We start from the raw sequence: 21,408 nt of genomic DNA on the forward strand, positions 1-21,408 counted from the left end.
TACATCTGATGAAAAACATCGAATAATTTATTGTATGAAAGCGTATTTTTCTTGGCAATGAATCACAAAAGTTATGTATTTTTTTTTTAAATACATCAATATTTCCATTATGAAGTGCCAAAATAATTCTTTTTTTTTTAATGGTAGAATTGTGCTGCAGCGATAAATATTGCGGAATGGATAGGTTCATACAATGAGATTAGAGAAAGATGAAACAATCAATGATGAAATATTAAACACAATTTTATTATTTCTACGTAACGTTTTATTTTAATCCATGAAAATAAAGAAAAAATACTTTAAAATTTTTTTACTAAGTTTAGAATATTCTGTAAGGATAAAGAATTTTTGACTTCTTAATAAATTTTAAAGAATGATCACTTAAATCAAAAATATTAGAACTTTATATGTACGTATTTCATACAAATCTGATTTAATATGATTATTAAAAATATTTTTACAGTACAATATAAAAAGGAGAAAAAATAATTAAGGAAAATATTATGGAATTTATATAGAGAAATATTACACGTAATTAGAGTCCATAGATTATATTTCATTAGGTAGATTATATTTCGAAGTCAATCAATTTTGTTGAAATCATACGGTTCATTTCTGTTTTTTATCTGAATTGATTAATAGATGAAAATATAACGTTTTTGTTTTTCGCCTTATGATATATGACTAATATCCGACAATCGATAACTTCGTGTAGAATTAGAACGGTATTAATAACGAGCTAGCGAATTCGGTTGTTATTAATTGTGCATGGCAAAGCCAAGGTGGTAGCCACGATGGCCAGATATCGGTATGTTATGACGTGATACATAACGTTTCCACATGCTCGCACTTCTGCATGAGTGAATGAAGCAATTTGATCCCAATTAGCGAATCTCGAATTAAATCCGCAATAACCGCTAATTAAAATTGTCATATTATTAAATTTTTTTTCTGTTTAATGACGAAGTAATGTGTGTGTGTGTTATTTGTCCATGTTGTACATGTTTTAATGGTGAGCTGCATCAATGTGTAAGAAAAATGTATAAGCATGTAAGAATAAATATGAGGACTTTCATAAAGTATGAAAATGAATAAAAATTGATAAAGCAGATGAAAATAGTAAAAAGTATCTATAAATACAGAAAGTCCAGTTTAATACTCAAAAATCATGTAGCAAAGAGTTCATAAAAGTTACAACAAATATGAAACTTAAAATTATACATATACAATATACGTGCATTTCGAAATGTCATTTCTTTTTATCAATACAAAGTTGGTGTCGATGAGTTATTGAATTTATAGTGAAGTAAATTTTATAATGATTTTGTCTAATTTTTTCATATAATGAATGGTTTGTTTCTTACAATCAATTCAGTTCGTGTATAAATATTTTTTACAATTTTTACTTTTAGAGTATCTCGTAAGTAGAAATATGCAGAAATTTGTTGTGAAAATATGAAGTAATAATGAACATTATATATCGTATATTATACTGTATTATATTATTTAATTAAATTGTATTAAATTAAAGAAAAAAGTACTTAAATTAAGTGGATAGAGAAACAATTTATGAATCTTTTACTACATGATATTTTAGTTTTATTTTTGCTTGCAGAACACCTTTGGGCACCTAGTATATAAGTTTATAAAACTCGTGCATGGAATCTTATGATGGAAAACGACCGAAACAGTTTCCCTATATATAGTTTCCTTATATTATTCAATTTATGATGTCTACTTTGTTTATAGAATTTGTAAGGAGAAGAATATTTGATTATTTTAGGTTCTTGAGCAATGTTTATTAATTTTTTTTCGAAATGAATTACTTTTTACAACTTACTTTCATTCATACATAAAAAACTATTTTTGCAAAAAAGCCACTTTTGTTTGCAACTAACTTTTCATCTCACAAAATTTTTTTTTACTGTCGGATCATCATGATCTGCCATTTGAACCTGATGTCATTGTTTAAGCATCTGATATCTAAAGATTAATAAGAATTACTGCGAATACACTTATGTAAATCACATGAGTTAATTTCTATTCGACTTTCTTTTATATTTGCGCATTTATAAATTCATATATGAAATAGAGATCGATTTTTGGCGTTAATATTTTTAGTATTTCGAGAGAAATGAATTTTGTCACTCAAACGTTTTATGCGCATTTAGTATATAGGATTTTATAAAGAAATACACACAACCGAATATGCTCGCTGCAGATAAAAATTGACGTTTGAATATATTTACATATAGTAGAATATATTTACATATACGATTGTCATATATATTGCGACAAGTATTATTTTATCGTACCGTCTACATTCCTATCTATATTCTTGTCTACATTCTTGTTCGACAACATTGCCTACAAAAACGCTAAAAAATAAATTATTCGTTTATATTTAATTTCAAGGAAAAATGAGCGGAAAATGATTGAAATATATATTTTAAAATACAACGATAATACATAATTTTCAATTTAAATAAAAGATTAAAATACAATTTAAACCGAAACACAACACAGTAGTTTATACATTTATATTAGTGTGAATATATTATATGTGTTATATATATTTATATTACAATTTTTAAAATTCATGCACTTTGAAATATTATAAAATGTTAATAATTCTATAAATAATTGAAATATAATAAAAATAAAATCAATCATTAATTAACTTAATGAAGTATATAAAAATTAATTATAGAGAAATTAATAGAATTAATTATAAAATTAGGTCGATGGAGATTTCTAAAAAGAAGTCTGAGCAAAATTAACCTTGAGCATGATTTTCGTAGTCAAATTTTTTTTATTGCACTGTATTCTACTATTTTAGTATAGTAACACATTGTATACTACATGGAGAAGTTTCTAAGGAATCACGGGTCATGACTCAACCAAAGTTTTTTGGAAAAAAATATTAAAATTCTACTAATTTTCAAATTCACTTTATTTATAATGTGTTGATATTTTTCAGTGAAATATAACATCTTTTGTCGTGCTTAGATACTGTAAATCTCCATTATGTATGTCTTGTACTTCTTTCTTTTTTTTTCCATTTCTTTTTTTCTTTTTTTTAGAAACACGTGTTTCCATATTTTTCCCAAGAGTATTGTCTTCAGATAAAAAAATTATTTTTAATCTGATATTTCAATTGTTTAATAAATATAATACATTTACTCATTATAATAAATTTACTTGAATTATAAACAATTTCTTCTTATAAAGAGAAAGAATTCTTTCAACTTTTATAAACTGAAAGAAAATTTATGATGGTGGTCCATTTCGTTAAAACATTAGTGAACTGGTATCGTAATATGGTAATATCAGTGTGTCAATTTAAACTGATTTTATGCATAATATGCTTATACGTCATAGTTAATTTTTATACATCCTGTACAGTATCATTGTCATTATGATTGATTATTGATTTATTGTTTAATTTATCAAAATGTTCTGAAGTTTAATATGCAACATATATAGTATATAATATAACGGTATTGTAGAAACTCTAAACACTACTCGATTATTAAAGAAACAGAGATGAACACAAAGTGAAACAAAAAACATAATTTTTAAAGAACAGTTTAAAAATGTTAACGAAATAAGTAAGCAGATATTAGGGAAATGTAATATTATCATACAATATAAATTTTAGGTGTATATATATACTTTGTCTACGTTGTCATCTTATTTGTCATTGTATTATATATTATTATATCATTATATGATATTATATTATTTTACAACAATAGAACATGATTAATATTTATCTATTTATTTATATTAGTTATTGGAAAAGTAAAAATCAGATTACAATAACACTCTGAATAATTATTTTTCTTTAACAGTTGCTATATAAAATAATTTATTATAATAATCATTAAATTAACAATTAGAGAAAAAAATAATATTTAATTTAAGATAAGAAAACATAAGAATTTTTAAGTATCAAACTTAATAAGAAAAAGAATCGGAATGTCATTAGAAATTTATTAATGAATCTTTATGAAAAGTAGAAAAAATCTTTTAGGCTAATTGTAAATAATTATAGTGTAAATACATATATAAGTAAGTATATACAGTGTCCTTGTTTCTTGTTATTCACAATGTTGTAATTGCGGTAAGCAAGACTATTCTTGTTTTCTCGTTTCCTAGTTTTTCTAACGCGTTTTCTTCCTCTTGTGTGTTATTTCAATGATAAGAATCGTTCTGGTCTTCATATTTGCATTGCGTCAATACCAATAATATTTTGTCTTTTATGTAAGATGTATTTAAATTGTTTCCTTTGTTTATTAAAAGTCGATCCTGCACTGTATGAATAGATCTTTTATAATTTAAGTTTAAATAAAAATCTCATATATAAAATGCATATAATTCTAAAAGTGGTATTAAATCGTCGTCTACGTATTGAAAGTGTAATCTATTTTACTAAGATTTGACAAGATTCAAAAATTATTGCCGAGTATAGACACATTATCTATCAAATAATACATAAGATGTAAAGAAAGATGGAGAGGAATTATATTTTCAGTTGAAAGAAGATTTACGTTTGACGGATCAAATGTAATGTCAATTAAAATTAATTAGAATTAAAAATTAAAAGCTGAAAGGAGAGAACTTTATAGTTTGTGAAACTATATTAAATACATTAACATACATTAATATACAATATTAAATACATTAATATTACATAACTATATAAATACATATAGAGAAAAAAATATATACGATTTATAAATAAAAAAGTATAGATTACATAAAGATCATAAATGAGGAACTAATAGTTAGATGCAAAATTTATTATCGGAGAAATATTTGTATTTATACATTATATTCTGCATATTTGTATATATTGCCTACTTATTAAAATTCAAATAAAATTGTCCTTAATTAAATTATCATTTTTATTCAACATGTCTTATCATTTGGTTACGCTCTTGAAATTATCTCGACACTTTATATATGTACAGCGAAACCGATTAACCGAATGTCAATTATTCAAATGTCAATTATTAGAATAAGAAGATGAATTACGTAAATAAAAACATTTAAATTACATATTTAATAATGTTTACATTTCGAAATATTTTTCTTTCCTCAAATCTTCTTTCCTCAAATTTCAATAATTTGTCTGAATTTAATGTATATACTTACATAGAGATGTCATTTACTTATGCCACAAATATTAAAAGAAAAACAGTATTGTAAGATAAATTAAATATTATATGCTTTAAAATCTAATCTAATTTAGTCATAGGAAAAGTTCATAAGTAGTGATATTAAAAATAGTGAATCAAAGTTATTAAAAGTCTCGAAAGAACTTATGAATTTTTGTCCTCATAGAGGTTTAAAAATAATAAATGATAATAAATTAGATCTGATTATATATATATACGAGTATAAATACAAATTTTACAAAACAAAGTATTGATACATATATCACTATTAGATTCGTTAATACAAAAAGAAATACTTAAACATAAAGTTAGATAGTAATTAAAGTTTTAAAGTATTTGGTGACTCTATTAAATTTGTAATTATTAGTTGACATATGCTTATAAATTTGGTTCTTTTAAACCAATTATCTGAAAAACCGCTTATGCGAACGAGGTTATTTTCCAATTAGTTCGAATAATTATCGTTCTACTGCAGTTTCATCAGAGCGAGATGTGTGAAATTCATTGTTTAACTGTTATGATACAGTGTGAATATAGTAATTTCCATTCGTATAAGTACTTATTCGTAATATTCGGACACTAAATAAAACTGTTATAATTTTGAAAAGAAAAAAAAATCGTAAAATAATAAACTTGGACTCGTGTTAAGCCTTTTACTTTTATAATTGTTGCAGGATTCTTTTTTTTATAACAGTTTATTTTTTAATATTTAGTCTGAATACTAATGGAAGTCATTGTAAGTAAATATTCGAGTTGATTTCCCAATACATTTTAGAATATGTTATCTGAACACATAAGCAATCTTTCCTCCTATCGCTGCTTAGTCTTAATTTCCGAGATATTCGCAGAAATATTTTTTGAATTTCTTGTTGTAATTTTAAATTTGGATTAGGTTTGGCTGAGGTTTAGTATAAAAAAGTATAATTGCTCAATTTATCAAAATTATAAATATTCAAAAATTCATATAACTTCATTTTACTTCAAATATAAATGTTTGGGCCATTTTCTAATTGTTAATTATCTGTGTGAAAGACTTCTTGTCATAAAGAATAAGGAAGAAGAATTTATAAACATAAAAGCAACATAACATAAACATAAAACATATTTATAAACATAAAAGAATTTATTATTCTATTTAGATATGTTTGAATAAGGACAAGGTTTACCCAACATTTTTTATGCTGATAAAAAATTCTAACGTATCATGGTTATTGTGACACAATCATTTATTGTTTTTTTTTCCAGCCGCTGATTAGCGTCCTTTAGAAACGGTTGGCATCGATTATCTTATCGATGTTTAATTTCACCGTTTTTAGATAAATTACGTTAAGTCAATCACACAACTCGCGATTCAAAGTGATCGGTCAGCACTCGCCATCACATTCGCACAAAGCAGACTCGCTGTTAGCGGGAAAATCAGTGTGACAAAACTTAATCCATTAAAAATCATTAAGTGCGATAGTAAGTATGACGATCAATTACAAATCGGTCTGTCTGAAAATCATAGATCAATGTAACAGTGCGATGTACACTTAGTAATTAAATCTTAAGCTTCAAGAAATTTCGTGTTACCATATTACATTACTATTTCGGAACATTACGGAAGGTCGGTAGCATAGTATTACCTCGCGAGGAGGTAATAATCGGTAATCAAATTTTACAATTTATTCATCACAATCTCCGATCTCTGATAGGAATCGATATTTCGTTTTATTTTGCTATACTTCACCTACACAGTTGTTATGGTGGTAGTGGTTACCATAGTTAGTTATATATTGTGGAGTGAATATACATAATATTTGTATGGAAGGATGATTGTTGCGAGTGTGCATATAATTGTGGTGTGGTGTGATCTGAGTGTTTGATATATTTCATGACGGAAGAAAGAACGAATGAAAGAGATGTATGCGAGAACAATTGAGAGCGAACATGATGACGAGAAACAGTGTGATCGGGAAGATTTCCAGACGCGAATCGTGAAAGATGAGAAGCAAGAGTGAATAGATAGAGAGTGAATCAATGAGTATAATTAAATATTATATGTGTTTCATAATTTATAAATATTAAATCTGTTAATAATCAATGTGTTTTTTATTCGATCCACTAACAGTTTTAAGCGTCTCGAACCGGATCCATACTTCTTGGTCTACAACAATGAAATCTCATCATAACACGAAATACTTTATAACAGCCAAGATGATAACCAGAATATAGATGGTTGTATAGAACAACCTCGTGAAATAATTTCATTTGTAGTTATTTACAAACGGCAGTTTCGCAGAATTGAATTACGTTATATATGTAATTGTATTATAAGTAAAGATGCTCCCTCAGAATCTAATACAATATTGGATTCCGTATAATGGAGTCAACATGCTTACAATTTAGAAGAGTTTATTCCCTTACAGTTGTGATCGTGTATGAAATAGAATGATATAGAATGATTTACAATGTTTAATGCTCTTGAATATGATGTAGAATGATTTAGAATGTTTGATGCTTTTAATGATATAGAATGTCTTTATAATGATTTAGAATGTTTTATGCTTCCGAATGTCTCATAGCATGTCCTTATATATATATTTGATTATCATCGTCAAATGGAAGAGAAAAGAGCATAGATGACCAACTACTGGATCTTGCCCTTATGACTAACTATTCACAGTTTACTTTTATGTGGACTGTTGCTATCTCATTGTCAGTATTTGCATAGATTCAATATTATCTGGGTTGGTCATCCAACAACAAATCTAATTCCAAACGTAAAAAATATGATGTAAAATGACAAAAATAATTTGCGTATATCTCGAAAACTATAACCAAGTGGGAAACAGTGAAAAAGTTGATTAGAATTACATCCCTTACAACATAATTCAAGATTATCAAAATCGGTGAGGAATACTTAATCTATAATTACTAGTAAACGACCACCATAACATGATTCATATACTTAAGGATTGGTAAAGATTTATTAAAAATGTTGTCGCAGCATTGATTTCGAGTTTAAAATTCAAAAACAAATTTTTCTTATTGTTGCATCATGTTCTATTTATCGTAAGGACCAAATTTGTCAAAGATACCATTTGTGACAAATGGCCTATTCTCTTGATAAACATTTTTAAAATTTCATTATTGTACGAATGGTCTTTATAATATGTTTACATTTCACAAATAGAGAGTAAATGCATGTTATTAATGATGAAACAGGAAAAAGTTGTTTAATAATTGAAATATCTGAAATGAAATGTTTTAAATAAATAGAATGTAGCATCTAATAATTTTTGGATTACTCAAAAGTTGCTTACTGCATGTTTCAAACAAAGATTGAATGACATCGGAAGAAACACAGTTCAATATTAGAAATTTTTTTTCTATGGACGCGTGGAAGACATACAGAGACTGTATATTTTTAGAATGGAATTGTATTTTCTAATGTATTGATCGATGTATAATTCGTTGATATACGTGAAATTATATTCTTAATTATAAGTGAATTAATGCTCTAGAAATATTTATGTATATAGAAAAAGAAACGTTTTATATCAGTGTTGTGACTCAATGGACCAAATGTTATGGATCCGGTTTGAAGTGTTGATTGAGATCTCACATTGGCGAAGTGTAGCAAAATAGTTCCAGTGAAATAAAAAATCGTGAATAGTGCACTGTATGACGTTGAAATTACAGAGATTACTCTCTTTAGAATTTACACTGTAATGCCTCTCCCCGCTGATGGCGAGTCTATTTTATACGAGTTTGTTAGCGAGTTCCAATCAATCACTTTAAAGTATGGGCCGTAGTTTATCTAAAAAATACTATAATTAAAACATCGAGCAAACGATTGAGGCCAACCATTTCTAGAAGAGACTAACTAACAATAAATAAAATAGGTCCGCAGGCCGCGACCGCGAATAGCAACAACAAATGATTGCGACACAATAGCTGCGATAAAACGTGGCAGACAAGGCTAGCATAAAAAAACGGATGAGCCGTTGCTCTTGGTCATAGATATTTAAAAATAAGATAAATTTCTTCGTGATGAATAAGATAATAAGTTTCTGGCATGAAATAGTCGTTCTTTGTCTACAATATTCTAGAAGAAACTATGTGTACGTAATTTGAGCACATTGCGATCATTTCGCAATGCAGCAGAAAAATACCCGAACACTTACAATTAGTAGAATTAAAATAATATACATATGACATAAATAGACATACACTCACACAACACACACAACACACACGAAATCAAATTTATAACTAATATTTCCTGAATTCTAGGATTACTTCGATTTTAATTTCTAATTTTGATTTTATAATCTCATCAAACTTTTCAATTCGTACGATTATCATTACTACAAAAAATGGAATCGCACTGGAATTTAACTATTTTTTGGTATATAATATAACCATCATTTAAACAAATTTATTTATTTTTAAATTAATAATCTATTTAATATTATTATAGATCACATATATAATATATATATGTATGTATATACGAATATGTTATGTTCTTCATACAGTAGATACTTTATCTTATAGAATCATAAAAATTTTCTGAAAAGATTGTTACAATTATACACTAAAAATAATAAGAATTCAGAGAAAGCTTATTAATACACATATGTTCATTCAACAAGAAATAGATATATTTTCTTTTCTCTTTGTTTCCAATAAAATAGTTTTTTACGTCCATTTTTTTCCGTTATTTCTGTTATTAAATACACACAATGCATACAGAATAGTACAGGATGCGTGTAACGAAATTCGATGTTTATTCATATATGTTATATTTGAAATGAAATTCTAATTTTATAAAAATTCGATTATGTGATAGCGACACGTGAGTATCAATTTTCAGATATCGTTTATTGAATTCATGCGTACAATAAATTCTTTTTAATGACATTTGTTATTTTAAATAAATATATTGTCATAAACTAACGATTATCCTATCTATAAATTTAAGTACATAGTTTACAACGCACAAGCAATAACTATGTATACAAAATTATAAAACATTAATGTGACTAATAAATATTACTGGATAATATAATTTCCTATTTATTTTCTCCGAAACGATTTTTAATTCGTTTTCACTTTTAATATAATTGTTACTAGTAATTTATTAATAACGCTTAAATACATAATTATTAAAAAGTCTTTAGAAATTACTAGGATATAAATTCTGCTTAAATTTGGTAAATATTAGATGCGAATTGAGAATATTGTTTTTTTAATTTTTCACTTCGAAAAAAAAGAAATAACGATTGAACAAAAAAAACTTGTTGAAAATTATTCAAAGATTTTTCCTATTGTTAAAAATATTATTGTATTCGTAAACTGTATATTTTTATGCAATTTTATAATTTTATAAACACAATTAAAATAATAGAGCTTAAGCAGAAATCTGTTTTTGTTGCTAATTATATATATAATAATAATAATACTATTACTAATATATATAATTATAATAATAATACTAATCTTGATAGTTCATATATTTACAAATTGTGTGCATTTTCTGGATTTTTACATTTTTAGATTTTTTATATATCAAGTAACAATAAAACAAATGAAAACGATATAATTACATGAATAATTGAAATTTTTTTAAATTGAAATTATATAACTAGTAGTATTGGTTATAATTAGTTATAATTTTAGTTATGTTTAAATATAACAGATGGCCTGTTTATTAATCATAGAAATACAATAAAATATGAATGTGATGCGGGAAACATAACGTAGGCATGGAGCGCTTTTCTTTTTTAAAAGTGCGAGAAGAGTCATGCGAGTTGAAAAACCGAGTCGTGAGAGTCGTGAGACAGCGTTGAGAGAGAGCGTTAAAAGTGTCGATTTATATTATATCTCTACATAACTGATAAAATAATGTATTTCTTATTATAGCTGTATTATACTATTCTTATTGTAGCTATATTATACTATTTACATTATGAATGAATTTTTAGTCAATGAATATTCAATCTTCTCGAAAACTAAGATTCAAATGAAAAAAATTTATTCTATATTTTTTCTTTCATTTTTGTTCATTTCATGATCACATCATGCCTCCTATACAATCTATTAATATTCCATATATAATATGTGCATCTTTTATATTTAAAAATCAACATTCAGAACGTCCTTTGCGTCGTATGATGGATTTTTACTAATAAATGCTTTAAATAAAATCAATTGTCAATTCTATTTCAAATTCTATATGAATTATTTCTTCTGAATCAACAATAATCTTAATGTTATTTTTAAAAATAAAGTTTCTTGGTCTTAGTGAAGATAACTTCTATTTTACTTCCCTACTTAAATTAAGAACATCATGAATTGTATTTTATGTACGATACTAATATTTACTGATAATATCATAAAAAACAAGGTTAATTATTAATTAGTTGTAAAAAATGTTTAAAATTTTTACAATTACTCAGATTTTTACACAACAATTGTAATTGTTAATTTTATGAATTCTTATTAAAATATAATTTATATTTTTTAATTAATATTAATAATATTAATATAATTTTTGTTTGAACAATACGTATTAAAATACATTTTTAAATAACCATAAGTTACTTAAGTTATTGAATGAAGTAAGTTATTTGCTTTAATAATTCAGAATTTAATTTTGTTTCTCAACTCATCTCAAACATTACATTTAAGACATCTCTATTATTTATAAAAATTGTTAATCTTTTTTTAAGATTATCGTAAATTATGAAGCCTATTTTAGTTCAAATCGAAAGTAAACCAACAAAGGAGAATGGTCTAAAATGATATTAAAGAAAGATTGAAGACAACCACTTCCTATAAATAGTCAATAAATGGACAGTTTAAATAATTTGTAACAGTGGTATATCTTTGTAAACTGATCCAACTACCATCTGTGTGTAAAAAAATTGACGATTGTTTCACCATTTCAATGATTAGCTTCTTCTCACTTTTATAGATGTATAATCCATAATTTATAGATGTATGTGATCCATACAATCAACAACGCTTCCTTTCTTGAAAGATAAAAACACAACTCGTATATTCCAATATGATACAAAATCGAAATATCATCTAACGTTAACGATTATATTATACTGAAGCATTGTTAAGTATCGCATTATTTTATTGTCGTACTGATTACATATGTAATTAAATAGTAGAAATGAAACTTCTCTCCTTTTTTTAAAGATATTATAAAAAATATATCTTAGTAGAGAAAAACATAAAGATTATGCAAAAAAGAACGATGGGTCACAAATGAGGAAAGAGAGAAAGAAGACAGAGAAACAAACTGATGGCAAAAAGAGGCGGAAGAGAGAATGATGAGACGGAGTACCAGAGGTAAATTTATTTGCATAGGCCCCTTGAGTCTCTTTCGAGCGGAAATACAACTAATTGGATTCCCTGGCATCAGCGTATGCGTATATATATGATTCTAAGTGTGTATGTTCAGGTGAATTGCCCTTTTTTTAGTCAAAGTAGAAAGAAGCTAGGAGGACCACCAAGAAAAGTACATTGGCTAATGTAATTTTGTCTGTATGCAGTAAGCTCGTGTGCCTTTTTCTTTCTTTTTCTATCCTTTACTAGTTTATGTCCTTTTCTGTATATTCGTTTCATCCTTTTTTCTTCAATCCCTTTTACGCCCGTCGACTGGTCCAAAATTTATTTTTCTGCGCGAGAGCTTCGCAGAAACCGTGTTAAACTCTGAAGACCTAGTACAGATTTAAGCATACCCTAAGGTTGCTTTCGTTTGTTCTTTCTTTCGTTCATTTCTCTCCTTTGCACATTTTTTTTTTTTTTTTTAGGCCTTTTAGTCGTTGCGTATTTACTTAGCATTTTAACATTGTACATTTAAATGAATTTTTATTCAGCATATTTTTGGAATTGTTTCTATTTCTTGCTTTGTGTGAAATACTAGTTTTTCCACAATATATTGTGAATCACTATGCCACACATTTTATTCGTTAAAAAGTTTTTGTGAGAATAAACGAAAAACTCAAATGAAAATTAATTAGAAAAAATTTACTGATTATGTAAAGAGTTATTGCAAATATGAGAAAATTTTCATAAAAATATATCGAGTTAGTTAATCTTATACCTATTGTTATTATCTTCATATATCTAATAGTATATAGTTATATACAATGGTTTCATAATAAATAGTTGTACAGTAAGTATATAATAAATATAATAGAATATTTTTAGATAAAAAGTGGATTAATATAAAAATTTATTCTTATATATCAATCGCTTACAGTTATTGCTTAAAAATCATTCAATTAAGTAATAAATCAGGTACTATTATTCATTAACGGAGTCTAATAACACATAAATTAAGACACGTACAAAAATGAACAACAAAACTAAAAACAAGAATAACAAAAATAAAAGAAAAAAATGAACTAACATAATAATTATTTACTTTAATAACGAATGTTTGCATTTTTCAATGGAGAGAAAGTCCACTCTATTTGAGATCTCATTGGCATATTTACAGACTCTTTTTATCTAATATAATAGGTCTAATATCTGTCGCAAGGAAATCTAACTTAAATATTAACGAATTATGGAGAGAATGTAAACACGTATTAAAATTAATAGTTAAAATTAAAAGTTAAAGATGCGGAGAATAATTAATAAAATTATTAATGATTTTTATCAGATAGCTTCCTGCGGTTCTCTAGCATAAACATATGTATATCAGAGTTGAGCATTAATCGACTAAAATTTTTAATTTGATTGATTGACTAATGTTTATAATTAATAAAATTAATCGCCAAAAAATCTGTAATTGATTTAATTGATTAACAGTGTTAATCATCAATTATTAATTATTAGTTGTTACATCAAATTTGATTATAATTCCATTTAAATTGGAGATATATTTTGAAATATTTTGAAATTGCAATAAAACACCGTTTTACAGTTAAGATATTGAAATAAAATAAAAAATTTCTAGTTTATATTGTCAAGAGGTATAGAGCGAGCAATCCATATGTCTAGTTGCAAGCCTAGTTAACTCTCTTCCAAAATTTATTAAATAAACAAACAATAATAAAAAAACTTTATTTCATTGCATTAAACATTAAAAATATTCACTTACAAAAGCTTTACCATTTATCTATACATTATTGCAAGGTATCTCGGTTCTTAGCTGCGAATAAGACACATAGAAAACGTTAATTTCACTACAAAAAGAATTTCAACAGTTAATTGTTAATGAGCTATGCAACTGACAACTAAAATTGAAAGAAACAATCGTTAATAACAATTAACCATTAAAGTAAGAATTTAATCCTTAATTGTAATTAACGATTAAAAGATAGTTGATCTAAATTAGAAATTTAATAATTACTTATAATTAATAACTAAAGTTGAAATGTCATTAATTGTTATTAAAGATTACTAGACAAATTTAATTATTAATCGTTGATTAATTTTTTGCTCAATTCTGATATATAATTTACAATATACAGAATTGTAATTGCGGTCGTGTCTACTCATTGAAATACCCAGTGTACGTGAGATGAATCTCAGGAACTTTCCCAATAGCTTGAATATATGTACGTACTTCTTTCGATAGGGAACTAGTTGACGCTGGCTCGATACTCGATATCCCAAGTGAGGCTTGTCAAAAAATGCAATAATAATCTGATTGAGAGTATTGGGATTTTTGAAGTCTTCACGAAAACGGAAAATGACCAATCTGTTTGTCTTGTAATTGAAGTATGGTAACTTAGCATCATACTCAGCAAGTCCCTTACGTTGTCAACAGAAAATAATATAGTATCGTTTATTGAATAAACGAATAAAATTGAATAAACAAAGTATATAGTATCGTTTATTGAGTAAACAAATAAAATAGTTTTCTTCTAGATATTCTCATTACACTTGAAGATGTTTAGATACATACATTTTATTACATCAATCAGAAAATATATTGAGATCCAATTATAAGTCACTAGCATCGAAATAATTATTTATTCTGGTGAAAAATTTTAAATCATCTCGAAAATGTAAAAGGAACTGTTTTATTGAACATAGTTGGCAGGTTGTTAATAAAGATTAGAAACTAAGATAAGGAACTTGAGATATTCCAAATAAAAAGACAAAGAAGCCGACACCATATTAAGAATCCTAATAGTTCATAATTGGTAACATAATCACAAAACAAATAGTAGATTGAAATTCGAAAACGAATAATTTGTAGTATAAAATGTGATCAGTCGAATGCTTTTCTAAAATCCGTATACATAGTATAATACGTTGAAACTTATTATCAAGATCATGTGTGATATAGTTTTCATAATTGTTTATTTATTACCTCGACTATAGTGTTTTTATATAAATTAGAATATTAAGTTATAAAATAACTTAGAATTAATAGAATAAAATAGATTTATCTATATATCGTTCAATAAATTTGTTTATGTTTACATGAAACATATGAGTGTTATATAGTAATCGCAGATAATTATCTATCTTATTTGGTTCTGCCCTCCTTTATTTCAATTTACTTTATGTTATCGTTTTCACATTGCAGTAGGTACTTCCTTAAGTCACTCCGTTCTACGGAATCACGATTAATCCAGGCGTGGGTGAAGTAGATCAACACCAAGCTGGTGCAAACTTTTAACTATCAAGGAGCTGGAGCAGGAAAGCGGCAGGAAAGTTTCGCGGAGTTCGTCTATCCGGTAAGTTTCGAGAGTCCGAGATATCGTCAAGCCATCAGCTGCCCTCCTGCTCCTCCTTCTTACTTCTCTTAACCACCTTCTTCTGACGCTTCTTCATTCTGTCTCTTTCTCTCTCGTATTTTTAAAAAAATTAAATTTGTGTAAAATATTTAAAAAAAAAGCTGTAACGTCTGGTTCTAATGATTTTATACCTGAAAATTTGTAAGATCATTCTGATACAACACAGTAAATTATCTAGCAATCTCTTCCAATTTATTTATATAATATATAATTTCTTCAGATTCTTTCACCAATTTTAATTAGTATCAATTGTTTTCTTCTTCTGGTTACTATTTAGATTCGATGTTTCATTACCGTTTAGATAACGATGTACTTTTGAAGAATTAATTGAACAACATAAAATATTTTAGAAAATTTATAAATACATTTTTTAATCCTTTTGATTCGGAAAAATAGATTCTTTTCCTTAATTTTTTCAGTTAAATGAAACAAATGAAATTTAGAACAAAATTTCAAAAATATCTTATTCAGTACAAAAGTTACAAAAAGTTACAAACCATTATGTTTATACAATATTTTCAATGATTTTTCGTAAAGCTAAAATGAAATATAGCAGAGTCCTGCGCGTGTGTGTGACCATTATTATTATAGTTATAATCAGAATAAATTTACTGTTTTATTATGTGTATGATAATTGTATATAGGTTTTTGTAAGATTGTAATTTAGTTATGTATTTGTTTGAATAAATGTAAGAAAAATTGTAAATATTTTAAAAATAATGTAACCTTACTATCAAATTAATTAGAATCTACAAAATCAAAACATTTTTTTCGTTTTAAAATTATATATTTAAAACTTGACTAATATATACTAGATAAATTAACTGCACAGGACATGAGAATATTATATTGCGGTATTCTATCAATGAAGATCAATAAAAAAAATTCCGTGTAAAATTGACTTTGAGCATGATTTTTAAGATGCATTTTTGTTGTTACATAATACTTATTATGTGAAGAAATAATTTTTCAGGAATCATGGGTCGCAACCGTTCTCTTGGGAAGAAATGTTAAAATCCCACTAGTTTTCGAATTCACCTTATTTGTAATTTGTTGATATGCTATGGTTAAATAGGAAAGTTTGCATTAAATACCCCATTATTGTATGCAAAATTCTCCATTATTAAATATTCTGTGTATCTTCTATTCTGTGTATCTTTTTTTTCTTCTTTCTTGCTATTTAAACAATCTCGAAATCGTATTTCCATATTTTGTCCAAGATTACGTATTGACTTTATATAATAAAATCACATTTGTTTTTGTACAAAATAGTACAAAAGAATGTAGTGTATTGTTTATTTGAACAATAAACAGTTTCTTCTCATAAAGAAAAATGTTCATTACTGATGTCGAAATCTGTCGAAAAGTTGAACATAGTGATTTGCACAACAGTATTTAGACAGTTAACATAAAAAGATATATATTATGTATGTTATAAACAGAAAATCATATAATAATCTACTGCGTCTTGTTTCAAAGGGCCATTTTCAAAGATATGTTTACACCATATAGCAGATAGTAAAGTAAGGATGTTTCGGTTCTCGAAAATTGTAAAAATTCTAAAAATAAATTTCGGAAACATCAAAATTTTTCGGGCTTAAACTTCGTCATTTTGAAGAAATTTTCTCTTTACAGTAATTCTTTAAAGCTTGTTCTATGGTTTTATTAAATTTTAAATATATTAAAATGAAACAACAAAATTCAAGAAATCTTAATATTTTGTTATTTAATTCTGATGTTCAAAGTTTAATAAAGTAAGAAAAAAGGAAAGAAGTTTAATAAAGGAAGAAAAATAATAAAAATTATTAGTTTAGAAGACACTTTTATTTTAATTTCGTAAAATTTATCAAAGATAAAGAAAAATGAGAATTGTATTTTTATACTCATATCGTTTTTGTTTTTCATGCAATTGTTTTTATAAAATTACAGGTAAAATATCTATTAAAGTAATAATTTTTCGATATATATAGATCTTTTTATAATACAAGCATAAGAAAAATATATGTACGCTTTTAGCTAAATAAAATCTGATGACTATCGTAAGACATCCTTTGGAACAAAACAAGTTTTATTTGAAAGACTTTTTTTTCAAATAGTGAATAAATAATTGCGTAGTAATATTAAAATGGAACTTATACTAAATTTCTTGTAATTTTCTTGTATATATTTACAAATAGTGCAGCGAATATGGAGAATCTATATTGTATATTTGTCGACATATTTGAATTCCTTCGAATAAATATTATTCGAAGCTCAAAACACTTGAAAATTTTAATAAATCTTGGTTCTTGATTAGAAAATTCGAGTTATCATAAATATATTTATTTTTATTTATTTTTATAATACACAATACATATCATGAATATTAATATTTAAATAAAGAAATCATAAGTGTTAATATTATAATATTATTTATTCGAACAGTTTAGACTTTTTTAAACATTTTATGTCAGTGATACTGTTTGACCGAGATAGTTAGAAAGTGTTAAATACTTATCACGCCAACAAACCTTATTACAGTTCTCATGATTTTCAAAATATCTAAGACAATCAAAACTTACCAAGATCTTCAAGCATTCTAAGCTTCAATTTATATTTAATGTGTTTGAAATTTTACACAAATGTTCTATCGATTTGTATTTTCACATTATTGTATTATCCAGCCAAAAAATTAATAAAATTGAAGGTATGGATTTCATAAATCCAAACATATTCAAATAAAAACAGGTTCAGCGTATTTGCTGATTGCCTAATAACCGATCAGGAGAATAAAACACAAGACACAGAATCACTTACGAAAAATACTTCTACACAAGAACACACTACATCCAACTCCAACGCTTCTAACATAAAACCTCACAGTTCTAAACTTCCCACCATCTATATACACGGTAAAATAAACAACGTCAAGGAAGCTTTTAAAGAAAATTACTTTCCAAGTCAAGATCACATCTAACAATCTGAATATGTTCACAAATCTCAACAATTTCATTGATTTAAAGTCAATTTGTCAAAAGGAAAACATTGAATACCATACCTAAGCAGTTCACACAGAAAAAACAACCACTGTAGTGCTCAAAGAACTCATTAAAATTCCAGTAACTAGAATATGCAATAATATTAAAAATCAGAGCCTAAACCCAATCCATTGTACAGAAATTCCCACACATACAAGATACCCGATCTATTGAGTTACCTTTGCACCCGGGACAACTATTGCGTAGATAAATCACGTCAGATATATTGGAAATATCAAGATATGATTATACTGGGAAAAATTTGTCGTAAACGTAAAAATCACGTAAACTTATCATCCAGTGTTTTCGATGCTAAGCTCATGCCCATATCTCAGCAAATTGTAACAAAGAAGCAGTTTGTGTAAAGTGCGCTGGATCACACGACTCTAGAACTCGCAAGAAAACACTGCAAACTCCATCTATATGTGCTAACTGCAAGTAAAATCACTCAACTAATTTCTCGAGATGCCCTTCCTTACTAGCTTTTATTTCCAAAAAAGAAACCGCTTACAATAACAAAATTCAAACACTTCAAACTGTCACTCACCCCATCACGCACACAATATTTCCCCAGCCTTCCTTCCTTACACTCCCTACATTTCCTCTTCCATCTATCTCACTCATAGACTAAAACATGGACTAATCTATGCACGAGCGCTAACACTCAATTTGCCAACCGATCCACGCAACAATCCTGACATCACAGAACAAATAGATTTACTTAAATCAACAGATCTCGATTTATTTCTCCGAATAATCTCACAATACAAAAACATTATACAAGGTGTACTAACAATCTGGATAGAGTCAAAGGTACAATTTTAGTCAAAGAATTGGAAAATGGCCACTCATCAAAACCTACTAAAACTCATGTTGCGGAACGCAACTACTAGCGTAAGAAACAAAACATTAGAACTTCACAAATTTCTTACGGACCACAACATGAACATGGCCATTATTACAGAAATATGGCTAACGTCTATTGACGTACTCAAATTTCCTAACTATAACATTTACAGAAAGGACCGATCCCCCACAACCTCCAATAATCCTAAAGGAGGATTTCTCCTAACCATTTGTAAAAACATTCCTGCCGAAGACATCCCTACCGAAGACATCCCTCAACCTCTCTCACCTAACATAGAATAGCTATCAATAAAACTAAAAACCACACCTACATTCATCATTGGTGCTGCGTTCCTCCAAAAATTAAAATTCTTCAAACCGACGTAGATAATATCATCTCTGTTCATAAAACCGAACATTTCTTCATCGGTGGAGACTTCAACGCTGAGCACCGCATCTGAAACAATATAAATAGAAACGCGAACTGATTAACAATTAAAAACCACTCTGAACTAAGAAATTATCAAATCATACACAATTAAATCTATACACATAGACAGCCAAATTGCATATCCACCAATATAGATATTTTCCTCTCCAATGTACCCTACCTCTTCAACTACTGAATTATCAACGACCTACCATCAAATCATCTCCCAATAGAACTTTCACTGCACATATACAAGATAGAAAGAAAACAAACAAAGACGGATCACTAAAATAGAATTAACATAAATCCACACCTAACCAACAAATGAGACATAGACACAGAAATCAAAACTCTCACTCACCACATTCAGAAGGCATATCTCAAAACCATACAAACTATCTCAGTCCACAATATAAACCCAATCACAGACTCGCTCCTCTCCGACAAAATAAAAAATAGAAACAAAATGAGAAAAAATCTAAAAGACCGGCAATCAGATTTACAAACTACACAGAAACATACTCACAAATACCATGCAAAAAAGAGTCACCTTGATAAAAAAACAAAATTTGGCAGAAAAAACTCGCAAGTATCAAAAACACAAATCTCACACTTTGGCAAACCTACAAAATCACTGGAGACTCCACAAACAAAATCCAAGTACAGGACACAGCGAACAACACCATTCATTACACAGATGAGGAAAAAGCTGAAGGCCTTGCCAGAAACTTCGAACTGATCCACCTAAAAGCTTATAACATTCACTCTCGTATAGAATGGAAAATCGAGCACAAAGCCACATTTATCAGAGAAAGCTTTCTATCTTGTATCCCTAGATCAATAAAAGAATTAATTAAGAAATTTCCAAATAACAAAGCTCCCGGAACCAGACAAGATTACCGCTACCAAATTAAAAAACCTACCCACTAAACCACTAATACAGTTATATTACATATACAAAGCTTGCATTAAACTGGCCTATTTTCAAACAGCATGGAAAATGGCCAAGATCATCCCAATACCGGGGAAACCCGTAACATGTCTATTCAGTTATAGACCCACCAGCCTTTTAAATATCAGGCAAGATACTAGAAAGAATCCTATACCAATACCAGAATCATATACCATGTCCTCACCCATATAGACAAATTGCAAATCATAATTCCATA

At 27.1% G+C, this 21,408-nt stretch overlaps 1 long non-coding RNA gene across 1 annotated transcript in view; it reads left to right on the plus strand.

Annotated features, from left to right (window-relative positions):
* Positions 1-21,408, plus strand: part of LOC122530819 — a 64,484-nt gene that overhangs the window by 29,696 nt on the left and 13,380 nt on the right. The window contains exon 2 of the long non-coding RNA XR_006307107.1: positions 15,736-15,886. This is a non-coding gene — a long non-coding RNA (uncharacterized LOC122530819). The remainder of the gene's footprint in view (positions 1-15,735; positions 15,887-21,408) is intronic.

The sequence above is a fragment of the Frieseomelitta varia genome, unplaced genomic scaffold, assembly GCF_011392965.1.
Source record: "Frieseomelitta varia isolate USP_RPSP 00005682 unplaced genomic scaffold, Fvar_1.2 scaffold_356, whole genome shotgun sequence".
Taxonomy (NCBI): domain Eukaryota; kingdom Metazoa; phylum Arthropoda; class Insecta; order Hymenoptera; family Apidae; genus Frieseomelitta; species Frieseomelitta varia.